Source organism: Schistocerca cancellata, chromosome 5, assembly GCF_023864275.1.
Source record: "Schistocerca cancellata isolate TAMUIC-IGC-003103 chromosome 5, iqSchCanc2.1, whole genome shotgun sequence".
Taxonomy (NCBI): Eukaryota; Metazoa; Arthropoda; class Insecta; order Orthoptera; family Acrididae; genus Schistocerca; species Schistocerca cancellata.
This window is the reverse complement of record NC_064630.1, coordinates 693,152,729-693,160,578: the sequence shown is the minus strand read 5'-3', so window position 1 is coordinate 693,160,578 and position 7,850 is coordinate 693,152,729. Positions and strand designations below refer to the sequence as shown.

The 7,850-nt window shown below is 42.6% G+C and overlaps 1 pseudogene; it reads right to left on the bottom strand.

The window, feature by feature from the left end:
- Nucleotides 1-4,917: 4,917 nt before the first annotated feature.
- LOC126189777 (5S ribosomal RNA) lies at nt 4,918-5,035 on the bottom strand (annotated as a pseudogene).
- Between the last annotated feature and the right edge of the window lie 2,815 nt (nt 5,036-7,850).

Sequence of the window (7,850 nt, the reverse complement as noted above, 5' to 3'; positions counted from 1 at the left end):
GCGATGCAGAGCGCCTCTCTTGCAGAGTCTGCCACTTGAGTTTGTTAAACATCTCCGTAACGCTATCACGGTTACCAAATAACCCTGTGACGAAACGGGCCGCTCTTCTTTGGATCTTCTCTATCTCCTCCGTCAACCCGATCTGGTACGGATCCCACACTGATGAGCAATACTCAAGTATAGGTCGAACGAGTGTTTTGTAAGCCACCTCCTTTGTTGATGTTTTCTAAGGACTCTTCCAATGAATCTCAACCCGGTACCCGCCTTACCAACAATTAATTTTATACGATCATTCCACTTCAAATCGTTCCGCACGCATACTCCCAGATATTTTACAGAAGTAACTGCTACCAGTGTTTGTTCCGCTATCATATAATCATACAATAAAGGATCCTTCTTTCTATGTATTCGCAGTACATTACATTTGTCTATGTTAAGGGTCAGTTGCCACTCCCTGCACCAAGTGCCTATCCGCTGCAGATCTCCCTGCATTACGCTACAATTTTCTAATGCTGCAACTTCTGTGTATACTACAGCATCATCCGCGAAAAGCCGCATGGAACTTCCGACACTGTGCGGAAACTCAGTGACACATGCGACTCTGACAAAGAGAAGATGGTTTGGCTCGGCCCCTAAGAATGAACGTTTCGGAGTGGTGGACTTGGACGGTTTTTTGCTTGATACTCTCGTGAGTATCAATGGCAAGTGATTGAAGGACGGTGAAACCATAAGTAATTAGGAGTCTACGTCTTATCACAGTGTGTGGAGAATGGGCCATGGGTCATGGAAAACGTGCGATGTCATCGGATGAATCTCATATGTTCGTACACCAGGTCGATGATAGCGTCCGGACACGCTGTCGTCTAGGCAGTCGACTGCACTAAACATGCGTCATGCATCAGACGTAGGCCAGTGGGGATAACACTTCCCTATGGGGACGCTTCCATTGGATCTGCGGTTGTAAATTGTTTAAGTGAATGTTATTACGGACAAGATGAATCCCTTAATGCATTCCTCGATGGCAATGGCGTTTTTCAGTAGGATAATGATCAGTGTCAAAAAGGCCAGAATCGTGCTACCATGCTATAAGAAGCATGACTGGGAATACACATTTGTCTTGGCCACGAAACAAACCTGATCTGAAACCGATGGAACACCTCTGAGACACTGTCTGACGCTGGATTTGGGCCAACGAATCAAGGACCTGGATTTTACGGACCTTCGCGTAAACATTTGGTATCACATACCATCGGAAACCTGCCAAGAATTTGTCGAATCCATGCCACGCAAATTCCTAGCTGTTTTGGGTTGTTCCGTATTGGATCATCATTGTAGATTAGACTAAGTTTAAGATAACTACCAATGGACTTTTGAAGCAATATAAATGTTCTTCTGGACTGATGTGCCATGGTTTACGTTGAACCAGCCGATAATAGAGTGCGAATTGATTGAAAACTACGTTGCAATGCATTCCACTTGACAAAAGTGTCACTTTCAAGCAAATGCTGAAACTGATGTGGTGAGGAATACTTACACGGAATGGGATGGGGTTTCTATCAGATTATATGCATCCGCCTTTCGTTTGGTGCACTTCGCATATTTAGCTTGACAATTCACCATTATTGCCTCGTAAACCGTTATGATCAGCCTCTGTGAGTTGTCGACGGCTTCTGAGCAGTCGCGAATCAGAATTCCTCCTCAGTGGTACCTGTTTGTCTCTTGGAGTTCATTTTATGAGGCTCCGTCATTGTTATTACTCCGAAAGGATTCTGGCGCCCGCTGATAGGCAAATGTAACATTGGTTACCATATGCAGTGATAGCAAAATTAAATGTTTCTGGAAGTTACTGTCTAGGAAAATATAATCTATTTGCTGAATTTGTTTCCTGAAGTTGTTGCTTCCGTCGAATAAAACAGTTCTATAGTACAAACATTTCGATACATATATGCAGTGAGAACTGATACTTGTAGATATTCTTCATTTGGAGTTCCTTGGGAGAAAGAAACTTTTTCTACTTTGTTCCCATTTAGATCACTCAATTTTTTTACAGTATTTGTAAAATACAACCACTTTATCTTCTGTCTGATAGACTACGGGCGTAAAACGCCTATAGTGTTGGCTTGCGATACTTTCATCACAACCCCGAGCCGTTATTATTTGCTACGGGTTGAGTTTCGGAGGCCTAAACCCATATGTTTCAAGTTTGAGTGGGCAAATATGTAGCAGCTATTTGACAAGATACAGTACTTTTCGGTGAAATGCATTTCGGCAAAATGGAAGCACTGTTATGGATTTTAGGCATTTCATTGTGCACATAACTGATACGCACGAGTGACACATCCGCTGACAGGCACTCGTTTTGACAAGAATATAGCAGCTGTGAAAATTAAACACCGCGTTCCCTTTCACATTGATCGATTTAGGAACATTCTAGAAGTGTGATTTCGCAGGCTGTGTGTGCGCAAAACAATATTCCTCTGCTTTCTGAATACCGTCATACCGTAAACGGCGACGAGAACAATGCCTCTCACAATAAAGGCTAACGCGTTGGTTAAGTTCAATAACAAAGTGTATTTCATACACCAGGAGGTTTTCCTTCTCTGAGTCACAATAGTTTCTTCAAACTTTCAGTAATGAGTAAAATGTCACAAAAGAATACATTCCTAAACGTCTTGGAGATATGTGCTCCAGTAAAAGGTAAAAATGCTTATTTTCTACATATAAATTCGACGAAATACCAGTGTGTCCCAGTTAAATAGAAATGGAGAAACCGCTTCACAATAATCGTTTCCCAGTTCGTTTTATCTTGAATAGACTTTTACTGCGTCCAGTTTACAAAGCAAATGAAATTCACAGCTGTTAAAATTATTAGGTTATGACATAGATATCTTCAATTACGTAACATTGGGACTAGTATTTCGATTCACAGTTACATCTCATTATTTTGAAAGAACGACTCCCTCTACAACAATTAATTAGAGCATACAACTACTCATATTTTGGCGAAACCACATAATGGGCAACAGATTGTGAGAAATATTACAGGACTCTCTTTGTACACTGTACTTCAGAGGCACTGCCTCAAAACTGCGGTTAGTTACGGCTCTTCGATTTTCTTCGGGCTCTCTTCTTCCCGTCTGTTTTTCGTACTTCAGTTAACAAGCGGAAATGGTGTGTAAGTTTGTATTATTTTTTTAAGAAACAGCACATCGGGCCGTTGACAGAGAGCGCATTTGGCGAGCTATACTCGCAGTGGCTCACTTTTCGGTCTCAGATGGTGTTCTGGCAGCAGATGACAAAAGAAGCTGTAAGCTGCGGTGCAAGTTGAACATCGAAGAAGCTCATATAGTGACTATGGCCACAAAAATAGACAGCCAAATTTACAAATCAAGTTAAGTAACTTACTAAAAGATATTTCATTTCGGAACAGTGAAATACACTAAATGTCACGGATTTTTCTTGTAGAAACACAATAGACTCATTGGAGTCAGGGTAAGAAAGAAATCGTCTCAAAGGAAACCATCCTACTGAAAGCACATTTGGTAAAAACTGAACTTAAACGTCGCGAATTATAAGCGTTTTGTAGGTTAGTGAAATACCCTTATCAGGGCAAGCCTCGACAGAGAAGCTCCATGAAGAGTCCTTGAGAGGGACTTTGTGAATCACCATAAGGTCGAAAACCTACTACTACATTGACGACTCATACTGCATTTGACGCGATTCACGCACATTTCCGAGTACTAACTAGGTCAACACAAACCGGTGCTCCCGGAAGCTGCGAAGGACCTCAAGATTTATTCTTGAATGGAGAAACGTGTAGGTTGTGTGGCTATGTTAATGTAACAATATGGTGCCAAGAGTGACGCTAACTGCCACAGTAACACAACAAATTACTTACTAAATAATTCTAATTTAAGTACTGTACCTACAATTACTGGAACTTTTGGGGAATCAGCAACGAAGAATTTAGGCACTTCACTTTTAACGCTATGAGAAGACTAACTGACGTGTGTGTAACAAACAAAGACAAAACTGTATTTGTAGTAGAGCAGATTTGAGAGTATGTTTCATAATTAGTGAGGAAGTATAATTTCTAATGCAGAACACTAAGAGTCGCGGAATATAGCTGATTCAATGAAGGGTCATGCGGAAGAATCGGCGCTGCACGAAGTGAGTCGCAGCAGAATTGTGAAACATTGAAAACTCTCAAATACGTCAACAAATGGAACCATCCAAGGCGTACTTCTAAAGCGTAGGTGGAAGACGTTATAACGGAATGGAATCATGAAGTGACATAAAAAATAGAAAGATACAATAATGGGGAGAAGGAGCAAGTGAACATTAGTGGGACGATTACATGCACCAAGAAAGATATAAAGTAAACGAGAAATATGCTGAAGGGTGTTGTTCAGATGCAATGCACAAAGTTTTTGGCACAGTTATTCAAAAGAGACGTACGGAAATAAGTGTCTTTCAGTCTGAAACAGATAGCTATTTCAGCGTAGTGTGTACTTTCACTAATTTAGTGGTGAAAAATAAAAAGGCATTTCAGTTTTTTTAAACCACTGGTCTCAGATTTGCATGTTATCTAGTTAAATCTCTCCGTCTACAGGCATCTGATAAGGTTACGGTAATCGATCTCTATCTCTACCCAGTGTGGCCTTCTATTGCAATACACTCCAAGGATGGCAGACAGTTATCATAACGTCTCTCCTCCCGCACAGGCCATGAGACCCAAAGGTACCGACTGACAGCCGTGTCGTCCTCAGCCCACAGGCGTCACTGGATGCGGGTACGGAGGGGCATGTGGTCAGCACACCGCTCTCCCGGCCGTATGTCAGCTTCCGAGACCGAAGCCGCTACTATTCAATCAAGTAGCTCCTCAGTTTGCCTCACAAGGGCTGAGTGCACCCCGCTTGCCAACAGCGCTCGGCATACCGGATGGTCACCCATCCAAGTGCTAGCCCAGCCCGACATTGCTTAACTTCGGTGATTTGACGGGAACCGGTGTTACCACTGCGGCAAGGCCGTTGGCTATCACAACATCTGATTTGAAATAAAGGGTGACAAGCCTTTAAGGCTAGCAACAAGTTTCGGTCGTTCATAGCTGTACAAAGATTATTGTACGAAGGTATGTGTACATTTTACGACTGCGCTTATGCAAAACCCAAGCCTAACGTAATACTCAAAGATACTCTAAACATGTAAATACAAGGGTTTCCCAGAAAGTAACGCACCGCATTTTTTTCTTCAACAATTCTTTATTGAACGTAATGAGAATTACACATTGCAAGGAATGGTGTTTCATCTACACCCCCTATTTTTCCACGTATTCTCCATCCCGTTCTATGAACTCCCTTCCGCGTGAACAAGGGCGTGTATGCCCTGTCGGTACCGATCGTTGTCCTGGTGGCGGAGGCAGTGGATCACTGTGTGAATCACTTCCTAATCGTCCTCAAAATTTTCAAATGTGTGTGAAATCTTATGGGACTTAACTGCTAAGGTCATCAGTCCTTAAGCTTACACACTACTTAACCTAAATTATCCTAAGGACAAATACACACATCCATGCCCGAGGGAGGACTCGAACCTGCACTGGGACCTCATTGTCCTCAAAAGGTCTTCCACGAATGGCACCCTTTAATGGCCCAAACAAGTGGAAGTGCAAGAGGGCTAGGGCACGGCTGTCAGTTTGCAGCCGTGGGTGGTCTCCCAGATCGCTGCAAATCGTGGAGCTCCGCCGAATAGCCTTCTGATGACCTCACACTCAGTGGCCAGCGACTAGCTGTACTTCTGTTGACAGTAGATACTCCCTATACTTTCCACAAGCGTTTGTGGATATTTCTCACACTTTCTTTCTCTGCAGTGATAAATACCACAACGGCACGTCGCTTGTAAAGTACATCACCTACAGAAGCCATTTTGGAACTGTCCTGCAGCTACACTATCTGTCGGAAGTGACGGAAACAAGGCGCGCTAACTCAGGAAACTTCAAATAGTACATACGTAACGTTTCGCGTTCGTAGCATTGTTTTCGGCTGAGAAAAAAAAATAGGTGCATTACTTTCTGGACAAACCTCGTATTATATTACAGTACATGCAAAGGTTAAAGTATATGAGCCATCTCTGTTTTACAATGAGTAATGGCACAGACTACTATGTTATATGGACAAACTGATGAATGTGATGAATATACCGATAAAAGGAGACGGAGTGGTATGTGGGTGTGGTACGTGGGTGTGGAACAGTTACAACAAGCATAGTAAAGATATTCTTCATAATTTTTGATAGTCGTACTTGCAAATAATTCAGAAGCTAGTAATTTTTGAGAAAATGGAGTTTTCAGTCAAAAGATAGTCCTTTGTCCTAAGCCTGAATGATCCTTCGATGAAGAAAGCACCACAGATATACCAGAGAAACGGTTCTGGTCGTTAGGAGTTACTGTCTGGGAACTTAAATCAACGAAGCAACCTGTCCAAAACTGTGCATGTGAGCACGGTTACGTTGGGAGCGAAAAGCAGAGGTCATTGTGCAGTAGGCCGTTTCCTTCGAAACCCAAGGTTTTAAACAAATACCACAGAAAGATCTCTGCCGAGGTAGAACCGATTTTTTCTGCCATTAGCACTCACTTCCGTGGCTGGTGTAGTTTTTAGACTATATGGTCCTACCGAACTGGCGGGTTGTTGAGACAGTTTAACAGAGTCATAAAGTCACAAGAATAGTTAACTAGAGATTGTTAATTAGTACGTGACACATTTAATTATTTGTTGCTCGCTAATTCCGACAGTCATATTGTCCGTAATTACCATGGGGCTCTTAATTATGATCGAATCCGGACTACTGAGACCTCCGCGCTGAGGTATTCTGCCACAAGCTGCTACCATCTGTCATCATTACATGCCGTTCCTCACGCTCACGCTCTGTCATGTGTTATATTTCTTTAATTTTGTGTCCTCTTATTGTTTATGTGTGTGTTTTTTCTTTACAGACCGGGAGGTATTTCGCAGTCCGGTAACAGCTACCTCGTATCCAGGCATTTGCGCCACTTGTTTCGGTGATATTTTCTTACCTTCGTCAATCGCGTGAGCTTCAGAGTTAATGCATACTGTGCTTATAAACACTTTCACCACTTCAGCCAGTGAAGACGAAGAACTATTTCCCTTCTGTATTTCCAACTTTATAGGAACGCAGTCCTGACTGTGCATTGAAATATTTGCGTTGTTAGTAGTGTTAATGTCATCACTTGCCGTAATACGACGGCACTGGTACGGCGACGTAGGTTTGAAACACAAGCATCATTGTGCATTACAGTTGCAGACACTCAAACATGTGTCTGGACAACAAGGTGAGCAGAATTTCACTTGTAAAGCTGTTAGATCAAAACGACAGTAATAGTACTGCTACTCTTCGTGATTATTGACGAGCTAAATGAATATGGAGGTGTCCTTTTCTGCATCGGGCTTGAATAATAGGATTCCGAAGATCGAATTACCGGGCGATTTGGGAATTGGTCCTGGGAGGAGCAGACGGCCTGTTGCGCTATAGACGTTTGAAGAAGGTATTGTTGTCACGGCTGAAAACGCTGGACGCAGTTTCTTCAAGCAGCGCACTATCACGACAGCTGAACACCCGTTAGAAAAGTGTTGAATAGAACGGTGAAATGGTATCCGTACAACACATTACGCACCAACTTTTGGCATGTGACGCAGGCATTCGAATAGAATTGCAAGGGTTGAAGATGACGGTTTGTGGCGTTGGAACATTTTGTGGAAAGATGAAACTCACTTTACACTCACTGGGATCGCCACTGTCAACGACCGTTCATTAAGTTCCCCTGTGTAGTGAACAGG